The sequence below is a fragment of the Larus michahellis genome, chromosome 3, assembly GCF_964199755.1.
Source record: "Larus michahellis chromosome 3, bLarMic1.1, whole genome shotgun sequence".
NCBI lineage: Eukaryota > Metazoa > Chordata > Aves > Charadriiformes > Laridae > Larus > Larus michahellis.
Genome location: NC_133898.1, coordinates 32710599 through 32728172, shown reverse-complemented (window position 1 = coordinate 32728172; position 17574 = coordinate 32710599).

Sequence of the window (17574 nt, the reverse complement as noted above, 5' to 3'; positions counted from 1 at the left end):
GGAAAACCCATAAGAAAGTCTGATCATGTAACGTTTCCAGCCTGATTTCCAGACCAAAGAGGTTTGGACAAGTTTTGGTTAAGCAGACTAATTTTTGGATGCCTATCTGAACTGAACAGTCTGAATTTTTTGAGGTTCAGTATCCATTTGAAGAGCTGTTGGCGCTTCTATACATATAATTAACAAAAGCCTTTCATCCAAAATGCTTCCAGCTTGTTCTGTTGTGTTTCTAGTGTACGATAATAAACTGGTAGTGTTGAAACAAGTCGTCTTCTGACATAAAAATAAAAAGAAAGGTAGCAATAGGTTATTCGGACAAAAACTGCAGATAGTAGTAAACTGGTACCTTTTTACTAATAAACTGGTAGAATGCAGATCTGTATCTCAAATGCTACAAATCTGCTGCAAAGAAACTTTGAAAGTGGCGTTTTGGTTTTATAAAACCATTACATTTTAAAGTGAACTTAAGTCACCCACCTCATCTTTACTATCATTTGGTGGAAAAAAGTATCTCTAGAGTTGCAAAAGGCTGCTTGATATTACATGGTTTCCTCTCTCACCAGAAGTTGTCATTATGGGTGCTACTTGGATGGAGGTGGATGCACACAAATGAATTGTATAGCTGTTTCTGCCCTGGGCTCTTCTATGAATGCCTGCAGAAATAGAAAGCACGCCTATACAGAAATAAAGTATCTTTTTTGGTTGCAAGATTTTGGTTTGTTAAATTGGACCCCAGGATATGTCTAACTAGAGCACCAAATAGGTTAACATGACACACTGTTGTCCTGCAATAGATAAGAATATAATTCCATCTCTATAATACCATCTCTAGAATGCATAGCCTAAGAAGGAAGGTCTAAGAAGGCAATGGTTGGCTTAAATTACTTGTATTTTTGTTACTTACCTAATGAGTTTTTGAGCACACGAAGGCTTCATGAAGCATTTTTAAACCAGTTTCAAAAGTGAAACCTTCATGTCCTCTCATCTCATGTTACAATCAGGTATGATTTTACTATTTTAAAATGTTTTGCATAAGCTCTCTTATGATGCTCTTCACTCCTTCCCCTTTCAAAATTCCTCCTCTTAGGTCTATCATTCCAAAAATTTACATTACTTCCTATTGGACTTTTTCTAGTTCTCCCAGTTATTTTGGTAAGACCATCACCAAACTCAACCAAACTAATGTAGGTAAAGGACACCTTAGCTTACAGAACATGGCTAGGGCTATTCAAAGACAGAGTTCGTGGTTTGATCCATGGTACACTGAGCAAAGATTCAGTGGTGAGATTTCATTATAACCAATGTTTTGGGTTTTTATTTTTATTTTATTTTTCCTGAATATCTAATGTTAATTTAGAAGTACACAATGACTCCATGGAACCCCAACAGTTCCTTGCAGTTTACGTTGCTGAACCTCACGTTAGACTATAAAAAAGCCTGGTTAGTTTGTTTCTATTTTCTTTCAGCTCATATAATATAATAATAAATCTTTCCCATTTTAGTTTTTTTCCCTAGCTTTTTCTCTGTCCTAGTTCCTCCTCCTCTTAGTTGCAACTTCACACTGTGGAAACTTGCAATACTATGACTAACTGAGGAGGGAATGAGTCATAATTTAGTCACTAGCAAGAGAAGCATCTTAGCAGGCCCACAATGAATTAAAACATCAGACTGGTTTCTGGCCCAAGGTCAAGCTCCTAGAGATCCTTGGGTACACAGATCTAAAAAAGCACTAATTAAAATTATTGGCTCTTAACTGTCCACCTGTATGTAGTCTGGTTACACAGCATTCTAATGAGCCACCAGCAAAGGGAGCCAAGCATCTGCTCATGAACATGTCGTCGTATTTTCTACTTCTTTTTGCTGTGCCAGGAAGTAAACACCGTATTAGGAATTTGCTTTTTTAATCTTTGTGACCCAAGATGCAAATTGTAGTGCATTGCTTCTGTCCACTAACTGGGGGATGTGACTTCTGCTTGTACTTAGTAACTAGTAACTAGGTTGTTACTAAAAAAAGTTCAAAACTCCTCAACCGAAAACACCTCATTGTATATCACTCCAGACAAGCATGAAAACAAGGCTAATAAAGCAAAAACCAGTTCCTTGTTCAATGAACTGTTCACAAACAGGCTCACATGTCTCTCACTAGTTCATGGCGCTAGGTACATTGACACACATCACATGTTATAGCTATCAGCTAAAATACATGCGAGGCAGATGGTCTAGGGCTGTTGGTTCTCCAGCATCATTTCAGTGAGAAGACAGCTTTCAGTAGCTGTTGTTGGACACGACGTTGGTGTCTTCTCTGCAAGTTTCAAGGAAGACCGTTTGCAAGCAGCCCTTGTTCAGTAAAGTACACAGCTCATTGTTGGTATGCTAGGTAGCAGAACTAAGCGTCACCTCCACACCTCAGCTCAACCCAAGTCTTGGAACTGCATTATTTGGTGATGCATGTGCAGCCAAATGGGAAGTAAAGCTGGGGAGGAATCCACAGCCTGGGTCCCCTGCTCAGGGACTCAGCTTTCCTCTCCTCAGCCAGGGCACACATGCCTCACACTCACAGCTGGTTCTCAGTTGAAGGGAAAATACCAGTTGTGTTGACCGACTGTTAATTTCAGTGGCAGCAGCAAGCGCAAGAGGTCATTTAAAACTGAGAGTGAATAGTTTTGTAGGTTATTATTAGTGGCTGCAAGATGGAAATGTGATTCTCTGGCAAATAGCAATTTTCTGACTTGGACTTTCTTTGAGAAAGCTATTCCCGAGCACTGCCATCATGCCACTTTTATAGACAGCACAGATGAAAGCAAGAAGGGAATTCTCAGAGAATGTCAGTAGTTTTTCAACACTTAAAGAAATTAAATAAATAAAATCACGTCCTGCAGTATTTTCTCTGAAATGCTAAATGGGCACAGGCTGCCCAGCCCCAGTCCCCAAGCAGGAAACAGACTCTCTTTTTCAGCTCAAGTACTCCCACTCCTTCTGTTCACTGATTGATTTTGTTTTGCTTGACTTGACAAGACCAGGTTGGACAAATCTGAATTATCTGTATGTTGCTGACTAGATCAGCTGCAGATCCTTTAGTATGCTTGTCATTTAGTCTTATAAATTACATTAATGAGGGCTGTAAATCTTAGCCCTCTGAGGACACAGCTATACAACAGAAACCAATTCAAAGCTTTAAAAAAGCAAAGACACCCCTAGCATGCAGGCTGCTTTAAATGCAATGCATCCTCTCTTGGAATTTGCCCTGGATTTCTCTTAGTTAGTTTTCTAAAGATAAGTTACCTTCTTTAAAGAAAAACTAAGCTTACCTAATAGGCAAATTTTGTTAAACTCTTCCGGAAGAATGGAACGAAAACATAATTTCACATGGATCTGTGAAGTTTTACATGGGTAGAAATACGTGACAAAATGTCATGTAAACATGTTTTTAAGAGTGGTCTAAAAGTTTGGTCTGCTATCTTTAACCATAGATTTCATAGATTAAAATAATGCTAGCGACTAGCCAATAAAATAATATATATATTCTGTCCATCATCTACCTATGCCTGAATAAAAAAATAAGAACACTAAAGAAAAAGACACTGTCAGGAAACGTATAAACCCATGAAATCATTAGCAGAAAGAACTATGTTTAAAATTCAAGTCCTCTGACTTTCAGTACTGCAAGAAGCATAAGATATATTGAAGGGCATTCCCAAAACTGGTTTCCTCTGATGTCAGTCTTTTCAGAGACACAGAAGGGTTGTTAACAAGTGATACAATGCTCCCACCTTTTTCCAAGTTCTCTTTACAAAGCATTTAGCATTCAATTAAATGTATTAAACGAACAGCCTGAGTCATATACTACAAAGGGTAGATCCCTCCCACAGTCATATATGTATTTTTGTATTATAACAGATTTATCACCCAAAAAAATACTTTAACAAAAGTAAACAGCTAAAATAAATTTATTACTTGTCTGAAGTAATCATAAACAATAGTATGTTATTTTCTTTGGAGAATCGTACTAAAAGATACATTATAAGGTATTCTAATTCCTAGTGATATTAAAATTCTCTTTCTCTGCCTCATCCTCATATTCCTGAATTTCTTCGATATAAATACATTGAATTGCCTTCTTCATTAGCTTGGTTTTTGACATAGCTTTTTAGCTTGCACACAAGGACTAGTCTATCACTAACGCACATGCGTTCATTGGTTTGACAGGACACAAGCATTTCACAAAGTCCAAGCTAGTTTTGAGTGCGCATGATTTATTTACACACTGAATGACACTCTGTCATTTATTGCCCAAGTGTAACTTGTCAGACTCAAACAGCTTTTCTTCCTTTGTTAGCTATCTTGCATGAGATCTGCCGGTCTACCCTTTAAATGAACATATCAGACATCCTCTTCCACCTCCAGCATTTTTTGTAGACATCTCCCAAGAAATGTCAACAGCTACAAAAATTCTTCAATTTTCTGCACCTCTGTGTAACACTAACAACCAAGGACTTTCCACAAGCTCTGCAAAGGTCTTGTTAACACTGTTCATCGTCTGGACCATGCTCATTCCATTAATCACACGGACATCTACCGAGTAGTGCCAATGCCCAGGAAATAACAGACATGCCAGTACTCCTCTAGTGTCCAGCAATTAATAAGTTCCTAAGCAAACTCCTGCCTATTCTAAGAATTACTCATTTCCTAAGATCCTTCCAACTCCCTTAGAAAAAAAAAAAAAAAAAAAAAAGAAAGTCTGAAAATGTTTGTTTGGATGTCTGATCATAACATTTCCATGCAGAAGAACTATCCTCAAAATGTTTCTTCTTGAAACTGTGGTACGCTTGTTACTCTACCTTGTTGGATTTCAGAAAGTCCTCTGTGCAAATGAGCAGAAGGAGGACAGCTGACCAGTTACTAGGCTGACAATATCGTCACATATTAGAATATAGAATCATAGAATCTTCATGGTTGGAAAGGACCTTTGAGATCACCGAGTCCAACCATACACACACAAAAAAAACCAAAACCAAAACCACCCCACACAACCCCTACAATCTCTGCCACTAGAGCATGCCCTGAAGTGCCAATATCTCTTTCTCTCAAGCATATCGCATATTAAGCCAAAGACACAGTATCTGTTTGATATTTCAGTATCCTAGGCATTTTCAGTTCTGCTAATTTTCTTGGAGCAATTCAGCTTTAACCTGTCCCTCAATTATCTCATATAGATGTGTCAGTGTTCATCACTTTGATGACACCAACTAGCTTTCTGGATGTATCTTCCGCAATCTCAGAACATGCCCTTTTTTGTGGTTTCCATATAAACACATCATTTGCATATTGTAAGTTAGTTAGTGATTGGGTACAGTTCAGATAATTGGATGCATAGGTCCAGGGCACAATGGCACAGATGGAATTCAGATGCAGGTCCAATACTTTTTCCCTACCAGCCCATACTGACCTTAGCATTGCATCTTGATACCAGAGTAACAGACCCAGAACATTTCTCTTGGGATCCACAAAATGCAGTTAGTGACTCTATTAATACATTTTTTGCTCAAAAAAAAAGAGGTTCCACTCAATCTTTGTCCCATCCGTTTTGCTACAAGGTCCATACAGAAATATCTAAAGCTGGTTGGAACATTCCTTGAATCAGTTCAGTTTCTTTCTTTTCCACCAGGAAAGGGTGGAAAGAGAGGCAGAAATAGAAGGAAGAGAAGAAGTCTATCTCTTTGCAGTGTCAAGAAACTGATTTCTCAGCTGCTCACAGCACTGTAGCCTCAGATATGTTTCAGAAATGGTTATGCCTTGTAAAAATGAGTGGCTATAAAGGATGGCACCAAGATGTGCTCAGCAGATGTTGCCACAAGTCTTGTTGACACATTTAAGTGCTTCTTCCAACTGGGAAACACTGGCTGTGCAATTACCCTTCATAAGTCCTCTGTCTTTTTAAGTATTAGTCTTTCATCTCATTTGTAACCTGTTTTAATGACTTCCTAGAAATTTCTTTTCCAAAGCCATAACACCTTGTTTTTCCTCAATAGCACAGAAAAGATGTGTTCACCGTGAACATTTTGAGGCCTCTGATGATATTGAAGCTTGGGTATTTCAGCTTCATGGAAAATTTTGGCAACATCCAGAATTGAAAAATCAATGGGAATCTGGTCGGCTCCCAGAAGGGTAGGTTACAAATTATGTCCCAAGATTACACTAGATTGCTATTTGAAGGGATATCACTGAAGTTAAATGAATAAAAAATGTCCTCTGACTGAAAAGACTCTACTCTGTCCTCCTGCCTCGCTGTTTAACACCAATGCGATCTTTACCATAGATGTGAAATGTATGCTTCAATCCTGTAATGTATCTTAGAAATGTTGTGAACTACATTAAAAAAAATCACCAAAGCCATATTAATACAAACATTAATATTGAAAGTACAACTAAAATTGTAGAAGTGATATTTATGAGGAAATCATAGCACAGATAAAATGATACTGCCAAATTGCACTAACCTGCCTATTTGCCTCAGTTTTTTACTTCTGCCCGTTATTATTCTGACACACCTATTACCAAGCAACTTGCTAAAGCCGGACGTAAACAAAGAGAAGTGAAATTTTGCTGGGAATACAGCTGCAGAATTTCTCTCCTTGATATTTTTTTCATTATTTTTTTTATTCTCTAGCAAATCCCTATAAAATGATTGGATGAAATACAATTCTGGCCATCAGTGCAATTAAACTAATTTCCTGGCATTACAGTAAAACCACTTATCTCATCTATCACCTATCATTATCAATTACCGTGTTACAAATCCTGGAACAAACAAAAGGCCAGGAATGTGGAAAACCAGGTTATAGGGCTCCTCAGACATTTTGCTGCAACCTTTTCATTAAGTCCAAACATAATTACAGGTATTAGCAACAAAGACAGCAGTGGTAAATCTGATCAATGAAATTACACAATTAAATGGTTCATTCTAATGTGTGACGGCATTGCCCAAGAGGAAGAGATCAAGATATGTATGTTAGAACAACGTGTCTACCCTTGGGTCGCTGCCTGGGACACTGAACGTCACTACTGCTGCTGTACATCCAGGCGGAATTTATTACCTATGGGGTACAGAAAAGAGAGTGCAAATGAAAGCTGATCTCTACAGGAACGAGTGCACCTACTGAAAACATTTGTCTTAAACTGCTCTACTTCCTTGCTATGGCAAAACTGATTTTTACTACAATTATAAATCCTCAAAGGTTAATCTTATAGCCAGCCAGCCTGGCAAGAAACCTGACTTTGCCACTCTGACCATCTACCAGAAAGGTCTACAATTTTATTTTAATAACATACAGCTTAAGGAGCCAAACTCTCATTTTTTATTCACTTCTGCAAGCAGAAACCTGACAAAGGTCAATGGGAATTATGACTGAACGAGGACAGAGTTAAAATTCTGTTCTTTGGGCCAACATTAATAATTTTAACAGTAGGCCAATTTAATCTCTGATGTAATTCCACCTATCTCACTTGACAGTTGGTCCTGTCTCAAATCGTACCATTCATTTTAAAAGCATTTAAGCAGTTTTACTTTTGAGAAATGTACATAAATCAACTTACTAATTCATACTGGAAACTGAGAATATTTGCAAAGGAAGGGAGCCTTAACTGCAACATTAAATTCTATAGATATAATTCACAGCTTCACTATACCCTACTTAGATCACCAAAGAGCTGATTTAACACAACTGAAAACCATACCTGTGTGCTCAAAAAATATACGACTAAAACATTTTATAGTTTACTAAAATGTGACTGGTTCTTCAAATTCACAATTACAAATAGGTCCCTAATGCAAAATGGTCTATTCCATCCTATTTTTATGTTCATATCCATAATACAGATCTGCCCAGATTGTACTAAGTTTTTATGTCCGTGCCTTTATCCAAATACAGAGCTTCATGAGAAAAATTAGAAGGTTAGGTTAGATCCAAGGGAAAGTATGCCTGATAAAACCTACATTGAAATTTATGTGTTTCCAGAGAACACACTGAAAAAATATAGAAAGTTCTTTACTTATTTTGACTTCTTGCCTGGTCTGAGGGTTTGTTATACATCTAAAAGTTGAACTGAAAGATTAGAAACCTTGGTGAACCTAGACTGTTTTCAGCAAGGCAGGATTTAGGGCTTAGGCTCATTAAGGAATGTCAATCTGAAGCTACAGTCAACATTTAGAAAATTGTTTGTCTGCTTTGAGGTTTAACTGGCCTCCCCTAAAAGAAGTACCCCGGGTACAAACGTTCAGAGAAAATAAAACAACGTCTGTAACTGAGAATATTTGAAAGACTGAAACATACATCCTCCCCCCTTTAAAAAGAAAAAATGCAGGGAAAAAAAAAAGGAAAAAAAGTGTTGTTTTTTTTCTGACACATGCTTTTTAAAATCCCTTCATGATATACAAAGTACATATCTAGAGCTCTTCTACCCAGTCATAAAGCTTGGTAAAATACCATAGGGGAGTTTAAGTCCACAGGGCATGTAAAAAATCATTCAAAGACTGACCCCAACCATCTTTTCTTTGTCATGCTTAAGACTGAATAAAATGGAGCTTTTCTTTCCACAGCAGTCTTTTCCATTTTCTTCTGTTTTGTTTTTCTGTTTCAGTGATGAGGAATGCATCAAGGGACAGATGAATTAATCTCTAATACCATATGTGTACATGTGAATGCTTCAGTATGTTCAAGAAAACAAGGCTTTCATAACTACTGTACTGACTGATAAAGGCACTTCTTTTCCCCGTGGTTGTCCTAAAAGTACACTGTAAATGCTCTCTTTCATAAGTCCTGAAGGCTCTGCGCAAGACACTGGAATTCCCATCTGTACAATGCATGCTTTCATCTGTGTGATCATCAGCACATGTCGAATATGTTTCTGAAAGTCTGTTTTAAAGCTATGGCCATGGGATATCATGTGACCACCGAATCATTTTCTTCCAGCTGAGGGTACATTTTATCTTGCCAGACATTTTCATAGTTTGTGCAAGCAGTTCCTGAAGTCTGATTCAGCTGCTCATGATGTGGCTGTCTGCTTGTCTGAGCGCAGAGGAAGGTTTAGGATTTCATATTCCTCTCCACACTGTGACTTTTAATCCTCTAAAATGTTTCCTGAGTGTTGAACATATGCCTGTTTGATTATTCCCGGCAAATGGCATTTAGGAACAGTTTGTTGATTAATTCTAAGCCATACTGTGATGGTCTTCAAAGAACACCTTAATAATTTTAAGTAAGCCATGAGGAAAAGATCTTTTCTTCCTTCCAAAATACATTCTGCAGCAGCATTTTTCGTATTAATGAAAAGAATATTTTCATGGCATATTAGGAGAGCTTTTGGGGGTATGTAATGTTCTTATCTACCCCGTATTTAATAGGATTTATTGCATACACCCTCCATTTAATGAGGTCAAATGCACACAGCAAAGTCTGTTAACCAAATAAAACCAGTCAGGCAGCTGCAGACTTCAAGTAACTAAACCAGTGGAACTGAAAATCTAGTAGCAAACTATAGTTATCCCTAAAAGTATACTGGATTTTTTTAGTGCCAGATCAGCACATATACAATATGCTTAAGCTACCAAAGCATTGATAAGCAGAGAATTAGGTTAATACAGTGAGCATCTCCAGCCAAATACTGACCTCACTCAACCTCTGTTTTTTCATACCAGTAAGTCAGAATCCTGCCCACCACTTGGACAGTCAAGCGATTATACCACAGTGAGACAAACAGGTATGAATCAGAAGGTATAGGCACATTAAGTCCCTTTTCAGAGTTACAGGGCTGTAGTTTTCATCCTATTTTGATTTCTTTTTCCTTGAGGATTTTCCTGGTTAGCTTTACATGTGGGCTACTGAAAACTGCCTAATGTAAACTGTTTAGTATAAGCAGTACCACAGCTGAGCCTAGGTATACACAGGCTTTCCTAAAATTGTACAACTCTTAAAATTCTTCTAGACATCAGAGACACAGAAGGTCTACTAAGTGATCCAGCCCATTTCCCAGTCTCATTTATATGCTGGAGTTTAATGTTGTTCATCCAATGTAGTTTCAAACTCTCTCAAAGCAACATGGCTTCCTCTATTTCCTGCAAGAGACAATTCAGTACTCTAACAGATCTTGCTCTCAGGATGTTTTCCCTGATATTCTGCATAATTCTTCCTTTTTTCATTCCATCCCATTAACGCAAGTTATACTCCCTTTCCCTTAATTTATATCATTGTTTTTCAAAGGAAACATAACAAAAGTTTTAATGAAAAGGAAGCCTGTCTTATGTAAACAATAAAAATTCATGTTAGAAAGAAGCATTTGCCTTACTTCTATGAACCACAGAATTAATACGAGGAAAAACAATACAGGCCCACAGCTCATGCTGTGTTGTGGTCAAACAGAACTCCAGCAATAAAGTTGTAAGACCTTTACTAATTCCACTACCTATTATTCAAGTAGGCTATAAATCTGGTAAACTTTTTCCATTGGCCAACCTTACTTACTAATCAAGCTTAATTAGCAATTTACGTAAGGGCTTGATTCCAAGGTCTTTGAAGTCACTGTGATTCTTTCCGTCAGTTTCAATGGGATCTGGATGACGCCTATATAATACATGAAAACACCACTGCATTTAATAGTATGCTAACAGACAAAAGTAAATAATGTGGGAATATTGAGCAAATACTTTTTCACGATACCTTTTTTTTACTTCTGTGAAAGTGTCTTTCATGAAATCATCTGCACCCTATATTTTTAGAGCAAGACAATTTTTAAAACCCTCTCAATTTTCACTTTAGAATTATTTAAGCTGTAACTGCATGCCAAGTGAAGTATCAATTTCTTTGACAAAGAATTCATTTTCCATGTGGTTTCAGTAACAAAAAGCTTTAACCTATTTACGGTAGTTATAAAAGCAGTAACATGAGTACCTCTCCCCAATATTACTAGACCAATTTAAGATAAGGTTTCACAGCCCATGTATTACTACTTTCTTTCTTCTCCTTCTGTAGTTATCTGGTCAGTTGGCTTTCAGAGAATAAATTTTCCTATGGGAGTACAGAGGAAAGTGCTAATAGCAGCTGCATTCTACCTCTCTTGCATGAAGTTCAGAGATGTTAAACACATTCCAGCATACGCTCTCGACCAACCCTGTGCTCTGCCTCTCACAGATAGTTTGGGGTCTTTTATTTTGATAAATGACTTGGCATTCTGAAGGGTGGTCAATTTTCATCCAAGCAAAACAGGCTGATGTATTGGCAACGAGATAACATCTCACAGCTTTGCTCAGTGATGTATGCTAAACCTAAGCAAGGCATGAACACATATACACCCATATGTAACATATGGACTTCATCTCTTCCCTTCTCCTAGGCACTCTCTCTCTCCTTAGCTATGTGCAGGCAAAACTCCCATGTTCGTGCTAAATCGTTGCTGGTCCAGTTAAAGTAAACAAAGTAGAGATAATGCTGCTTTTCTTTCCAGCCAGAAATGCCGGTTTCCTGCTTAAATGCATACCTTTGATGGTGGCTCACTGGCAGAACTTGCCTTAGGTAAAAGAAACATAATTATGCAATTTTCTGCTAGAATATTTTTGCCCTTAAAGAGAGAGGGAAACTGAGATCTAATCCAGTCTCCCAAGGAGCGTCCATTTGTGAAATTAAAACTGTTTTATTGCTCTAAGCTCATTTCTATTAAAAAAAAATAATAAAGCGAGATTTTGACTAGGGTTTACATGAAGCTAACAAGCAGCAATCTAGTGAAGCCCTGTACGGGCTTCATACTGAGCCAGCAAGTCAGATGTTTTTGGAATAAAGTATATTACATTCACAGATTACATATATAGAATGATCTTAATAAGACGTGAAGTACAAACAGTGTGTATTATTTCTACGTTTCCATATTCCAAGGTGAAAGAGGGCAGCGTTGTCTCCTTATCACACTGTCGATCTTAGAAGTCAGTTTCTCAGACGTGAAGTGAGTGAAGCTGAAAGGCTTGCAACATGTCATATTTAATGGAACTGACTGAACTAATTGCTGTGAAAGTACGCTGTCACAGCCTAATAAAACTAGATATGAAGCAAGACTATGTTCACTATTAAAATGTTCTCCTTACACAAAATAATTACGATGCCGGATCACAAAGGTGGTGATGCAGTTCAAGCCGCAGTAGTGACATGTGGCTATTACAAGTACTAGTTAACAGACAAAATTTGAGACACCGTATTTTTCACAACTAAAGGGTCTGGGATGTTTTACTGTGGATGCAAGTGAGCTGTTTTTCCTCCTCATCCCATTTCCTAGCATGCAGAATAACAGAAGTTCACCCAGAAAGCAGCTGGAAAACAGTCCCTTGCCTGAAGCTGCTACAAAAGTACACGCACAATATGGAACAGGCTAATAAAACTTTCTCATATTTTCCCCGATCATGCCTTTCCTGATCTCTTCAGTGCTTGGGAAAGTTCTGATGCAACCTTTTATGGCTCAGCACTTCCCCCACCGGGCAGCAATAATCAGCAGTGCTTAGGAAACCCCCTTTTCTACACTGTGATGGAAAGCAGCAGTTAATTTGTGTTTCTCGTACGAATTTAGCATGGAGTTGGTAGGCAGAGGAGGCACTAGAAAAGCCCTCTGCTGTTCTGCTCTTCATACTCATCTACCTTCACCAGAGCAAAGGCTCGGGTGGAGCAGAGGTTTCCCTCCACCTGAGGCATGATTTCCCTGGCATTCATGGTGATGCTGTGGCAGAGAGAAGAGGCAGATACTGAGGCTACTTTAAGTATGTGGTGATCCACCATAGGTGCGCCACTGTCCTTTAAAAGATTGACCCCTACCCCCTGCTGTTGGAGACTGCTGCTATTGACAGACATTGGTGCAGCCCTACCTCTTCCATTTAAAAATGAAGCCCAACCCAAAAGCTGGACCCCGCTTTCACTTTACATTGCCAGGAGTTCCCAGTTAAAAATGTTCCAAAGCTGCAAAGTTGGGATGTTTCTCTGCAGCAGTTTTCTAAGCCTCTGAAGTTCCTGCACGGATTATAACAACCTCATTTCAGCCGCAGGGTATCTTCGCTGACATCAGCAAATTTGGCTCAATATCCTCCAATAGATGGACAATTTGTTTTAATAATAAACAATACCACAAATCACAAGAACAGCAGCATAGCTGCCAAAATATCTTCAGTCCTTACAAGAAAAGAAACAGACTCTGCTATAATCAAAGGATTTTGTTTTCATTTTAGTGAAGTGGAATATTGCATTCTCTCAGAGGGTTTCTGTCTCTGATACCATTGAACAGTCTTTTGGCATTAAGGACAAAAGAGGCTATCCTATAGCGTGCATTTGCATAAAGCCATTTTGGAACAGGGGGAAAAAAAAAAAGACACAAGGAAGATTTCAAGCAAAAATGAATAAGAAAACTATCAGGAATACTTAATTCACTTTGTGAAGGATTCACCTTAAAACTACCACTTGTTTGCTGTCCATTTCTTTGAGTTACTATGAGCATTTCAATTTCTTAGCCTTTCTATGGAGGATGGAAAAATGTTTCTTTTTCTGAATAAGCATTAAATATATAACAAATTTATGATGAGTACAGCAAGCAAAGTAAATAATAGAAAACAAACTTGTTTAAAGGAATGTATGAGTATTTCTTAGTGGTAAAGCTCATGTACCTGGAGAAGAACACCTCAGACAGATGTAGTTTAATGGTGGGGCCCTTCTTGACTCTTTATTCAAAGTAAATAGCACCCATAAACAGCTGCTATTCACCAAACATAGCAGGACTGGATTTGGATGCATATCCACGGACATTTCCATAGCCTCTGATCTGCCCTCTTCTTAAACAAGTAGGAGAGAACAGAGTACACACTGTCTAGAGAAGTACAATTTGGTATTCGAAAAGATCTCTGAGCGCGAGCAGTGCCGTGCCCCTAAAACATCTTCCAGTTAAGTTTTTGAGGGAGAACTTAGCAGCATTAATTATGAATTTGCATTTTGTGACTGAAACCCAGTAAATAGCATAGATATATATGTATATTTAACTGCCAAGGACATATTATTTTGCTTTTAGGTTTTATTCCTATAGGCTTGGTTTGTTCTGAGATCTCATAAAGCTCAAGTCCAACCAAGATAAAATTATAGCTGAGACAGTTCTCTTATGAAATAAACAGCATGTATTTTCCTACAGCCATATCATACTATTATAAATAAGTTTCAAATGATGTAGAAAACACAAATGAGTTCTTTGAACTCAGTGCAGGATTCAGTTTGGTAGTTTGGAGACTAGCAGAAAGGACTGATATTTTCTCGTTCAAGTTTAACTTCTTTCCCCTACTCTAATGCTGCTCTTTCCTGGCTCTTCACAACCCACAGGCTGTTGTTATTATGGTGCAGGATGTCCTGTCTGTGGTTTCACAGGAATGTAGGAAGGACATATTCCAACGTGTCTGTGATGCTCAGGACAACTTTCTTTGAACTGAGACTGGGGCTGTCACTGTAGGCAGCTAATATGTTTCAGGAGTCTTTTTTTCCTCTAACATTTACTCGGTACGTGATAGGTTTTGTTCATTCATCAGAAAGAAGCCACAAAGCTGAAAGTATGGAAATATAATCTGAAAATGCACGTTCTTTTGTTTCTGTCCTAAGGACCACATCCCTGGCAGTCAGGGTAAAACAATAATACGAATTTTTTACATGTATTTAAGGAAAACCAAGTTAAGTTCTGACTTCAAACTTCAGTGGATTTTGAGCCACTGCATTAGTGAGGATGCAGGAGGAGGTCACTCCTTTTGGAATGGAAAGCAAAGGCAGCAAATGCGTGTGAAAGATACAAAATGGAGAGCTGCTATTTGAAAACTGGCAAGCTTGATACCATATTAGAGGAAGGTAAGTGACATTTACTGCACCCACACAAATTACGTCAGTGTCATGAAAAGATACTCAAGTGAGTTTTAAACTAGCAAAATTTGATCACTGTAGACCATTCACAGCAGTACAGCACAATACATGGATGCACTTTCTCTGCTTTTTGGAGTTCCTTGATGCCCCGCTCACCTTGGATGACCATGACATCCAACGTGTGCTGACCCAGACATGTCTATGTTGGACTGCAGTTGCCTTGTGTCTGCTGCAGTACCTCAGAATACAAAAATCACTGCAAGCTTTCAGTTTACTTTCACAGCTGAAGAATCTTGCTTGAAACTTAAATCTGCTCAGTAAATTCCAAATGCCACCATAAACTGGAATCAATGAATCCAGTCATTCGTGCATTACATATAAAAGATACTGGGAAAAAATGTGTTCTTAAGAAGAGCAGACACGCAAAGGAAGTGAGAACTGCAGTACCGCATATCACAGACAGCAAAAGGCTACTATTTATAGCCTACTTTGAGATAAAGAATATCAATTAATAAGAATGCTAGGAAAATAGCAATTCTTTGAAGTTAAATGTTCAACAACTGAGGAAGCAAGAGAGACATAAGAAGGTTCCTTTAGAGCTATTAGCTGTTTGAATTGATTATTAAGAGAGTAGAGGGATGTTATCACTACAAACATGTTTTCAATCACTAAACTCTCACTGACCTCAATAGCAGTAAGATAAGTCTCCAAGAGATAACAGAAAATACCTATAAGACTTGACCATGATTCACACTGAGGCAAGACCTTTCCAGTGTTTCCAGCAGGATATAAAGAAATACATGAAATACTTGTCTCTCTTTGGCTGTCAGGGTGATATAAATTAAACTGGCCACTAAATGCCTTGATTTATAGTACATTACCCTGAAATGTAGTGGATTACTTTGAATAACTGGTAGTTGCAGTCACTTCTTTCACTTTCCAGGCTGTTTGATATTATCATTCATTTTTCTACTAGAAGAACATCAGCTGTATTTTAAAACCAATGCGGGATGAAGTGAGGTTAAGGATGCTCACGGGTTTTTCTTTCCATGTTCCTCCATTCAATACAACAATAGTTGAGCTTTACACAATAGAACGTCTCTACCCACGACAGAAAGAGTGAGAAAAGCCTGGCTGGAGTTTACAGAATCAGAAGGAATTTAGCTATTTATACGATATAGCCATTAATGTTATTTGTTTGACTCTGTTTTGTAAAATAAACGCTTTATGAAGTTATCATTCTGAGCTTTAGTTTAAAAAAAAAAAAAAACCCCAAACCAAAAAAACCCAACCCACGAACATTCTGTAGGTAAGGGATCTGAAAAATCTACAGTTTTTGCCAACTGTTTAAACTACTCTAACACCAAATGCAATTAAATGCAAAGTTGATCAGGAGAATAACTTTGCACATGTTTTATACATAAGACTAAATAGTAATGTGGAAGAAGGGGAATCTCAAGAAAGTAAGCCTAACTTTACAAGAAGAAACCAGATGTCCTTGTTAAAAATCTCCATGATAATAACTGTATAGATTACCTAGACAGCGTAGGGGATGTCGATTGTGTTTCATGAATCACATTTTTTAATATCTAGATACACTTAAAATATATGGCTGCAACCATATAGTTGTTTCATGTACCAACAATTAATTTGCAGATGCACAGACTAGAACAACATGCACTGGAAAACTTGCAGTACTTTATTAAGATGTGGTCCTGCATGTTATTTTGCTTTTGTATTTTCTGTTTGCTCATAGGCTTTATGTCATCTTTCTTTCCTTTTTTTTTTTTCCCTATAGATACTAGTAACTCCAAACATGGATGCTTCAGACGTGACAAATGAAATATGGCTGTTCAAAGAAACAGGGCATGCTTAAAACAGCAAACAGATTACATGTATGCCATGTAACTAGGAACTCAAAAGAGCCTGGCTGCATGCATTCAAAACAGATTTTAGCTAACTAATTACAGTAATGAATTTGTACCACGCATAAACCAGTTTCTATTAGTTTCTATGCAACAAGTTCTGTTGTGTAGAATTTTAATAAAAATGTTTCAAAAACATTAATCACAGCATTTCCAAAGAAAACGTCACCAACAGCCCGGTTTATCGATAATCTGATATGGAAAATCACACTGAGAACATTTGCTAGCAGCAGACATGCCAACTTCTCCAAACGCCTGCCTCCAGAGGTAGTGATACCACATATACATGGCTCTGTGCGACTGCGCAAGCCCACTGGCAGATACTTACTTTAATTGAATATCAATACTGAATATTTTCTCATTATGAACATTTGCGTGTAATAACTAAACGCTGGAATTCTCTTTTTTTTAAACGAATGATAGGATTTGTAAATTAAGTAGCTCTACAAAACTATTTATTTCACAATGCCTATGACATCTAGGCTATTAGTTTTGTAAACAAACTTATGAAGGTTACTTATAAGAACTGTTGGTTTCACCACAGAAAATCCAAGGTAAGAATTTTATGTATAACTGAGTTTATAGTACTGAGGCATTTTAACTGGAAAACACCAACCGTGATTTTTATAGCACAGTAATCTAAACTCAGCTATTAATAAATCTGCTCTTAAGGCAGGCCTTAAGATTGAAGTAATTTACTGCAAAACAATATAATGAGAAGGTATATAGGTATATAACCA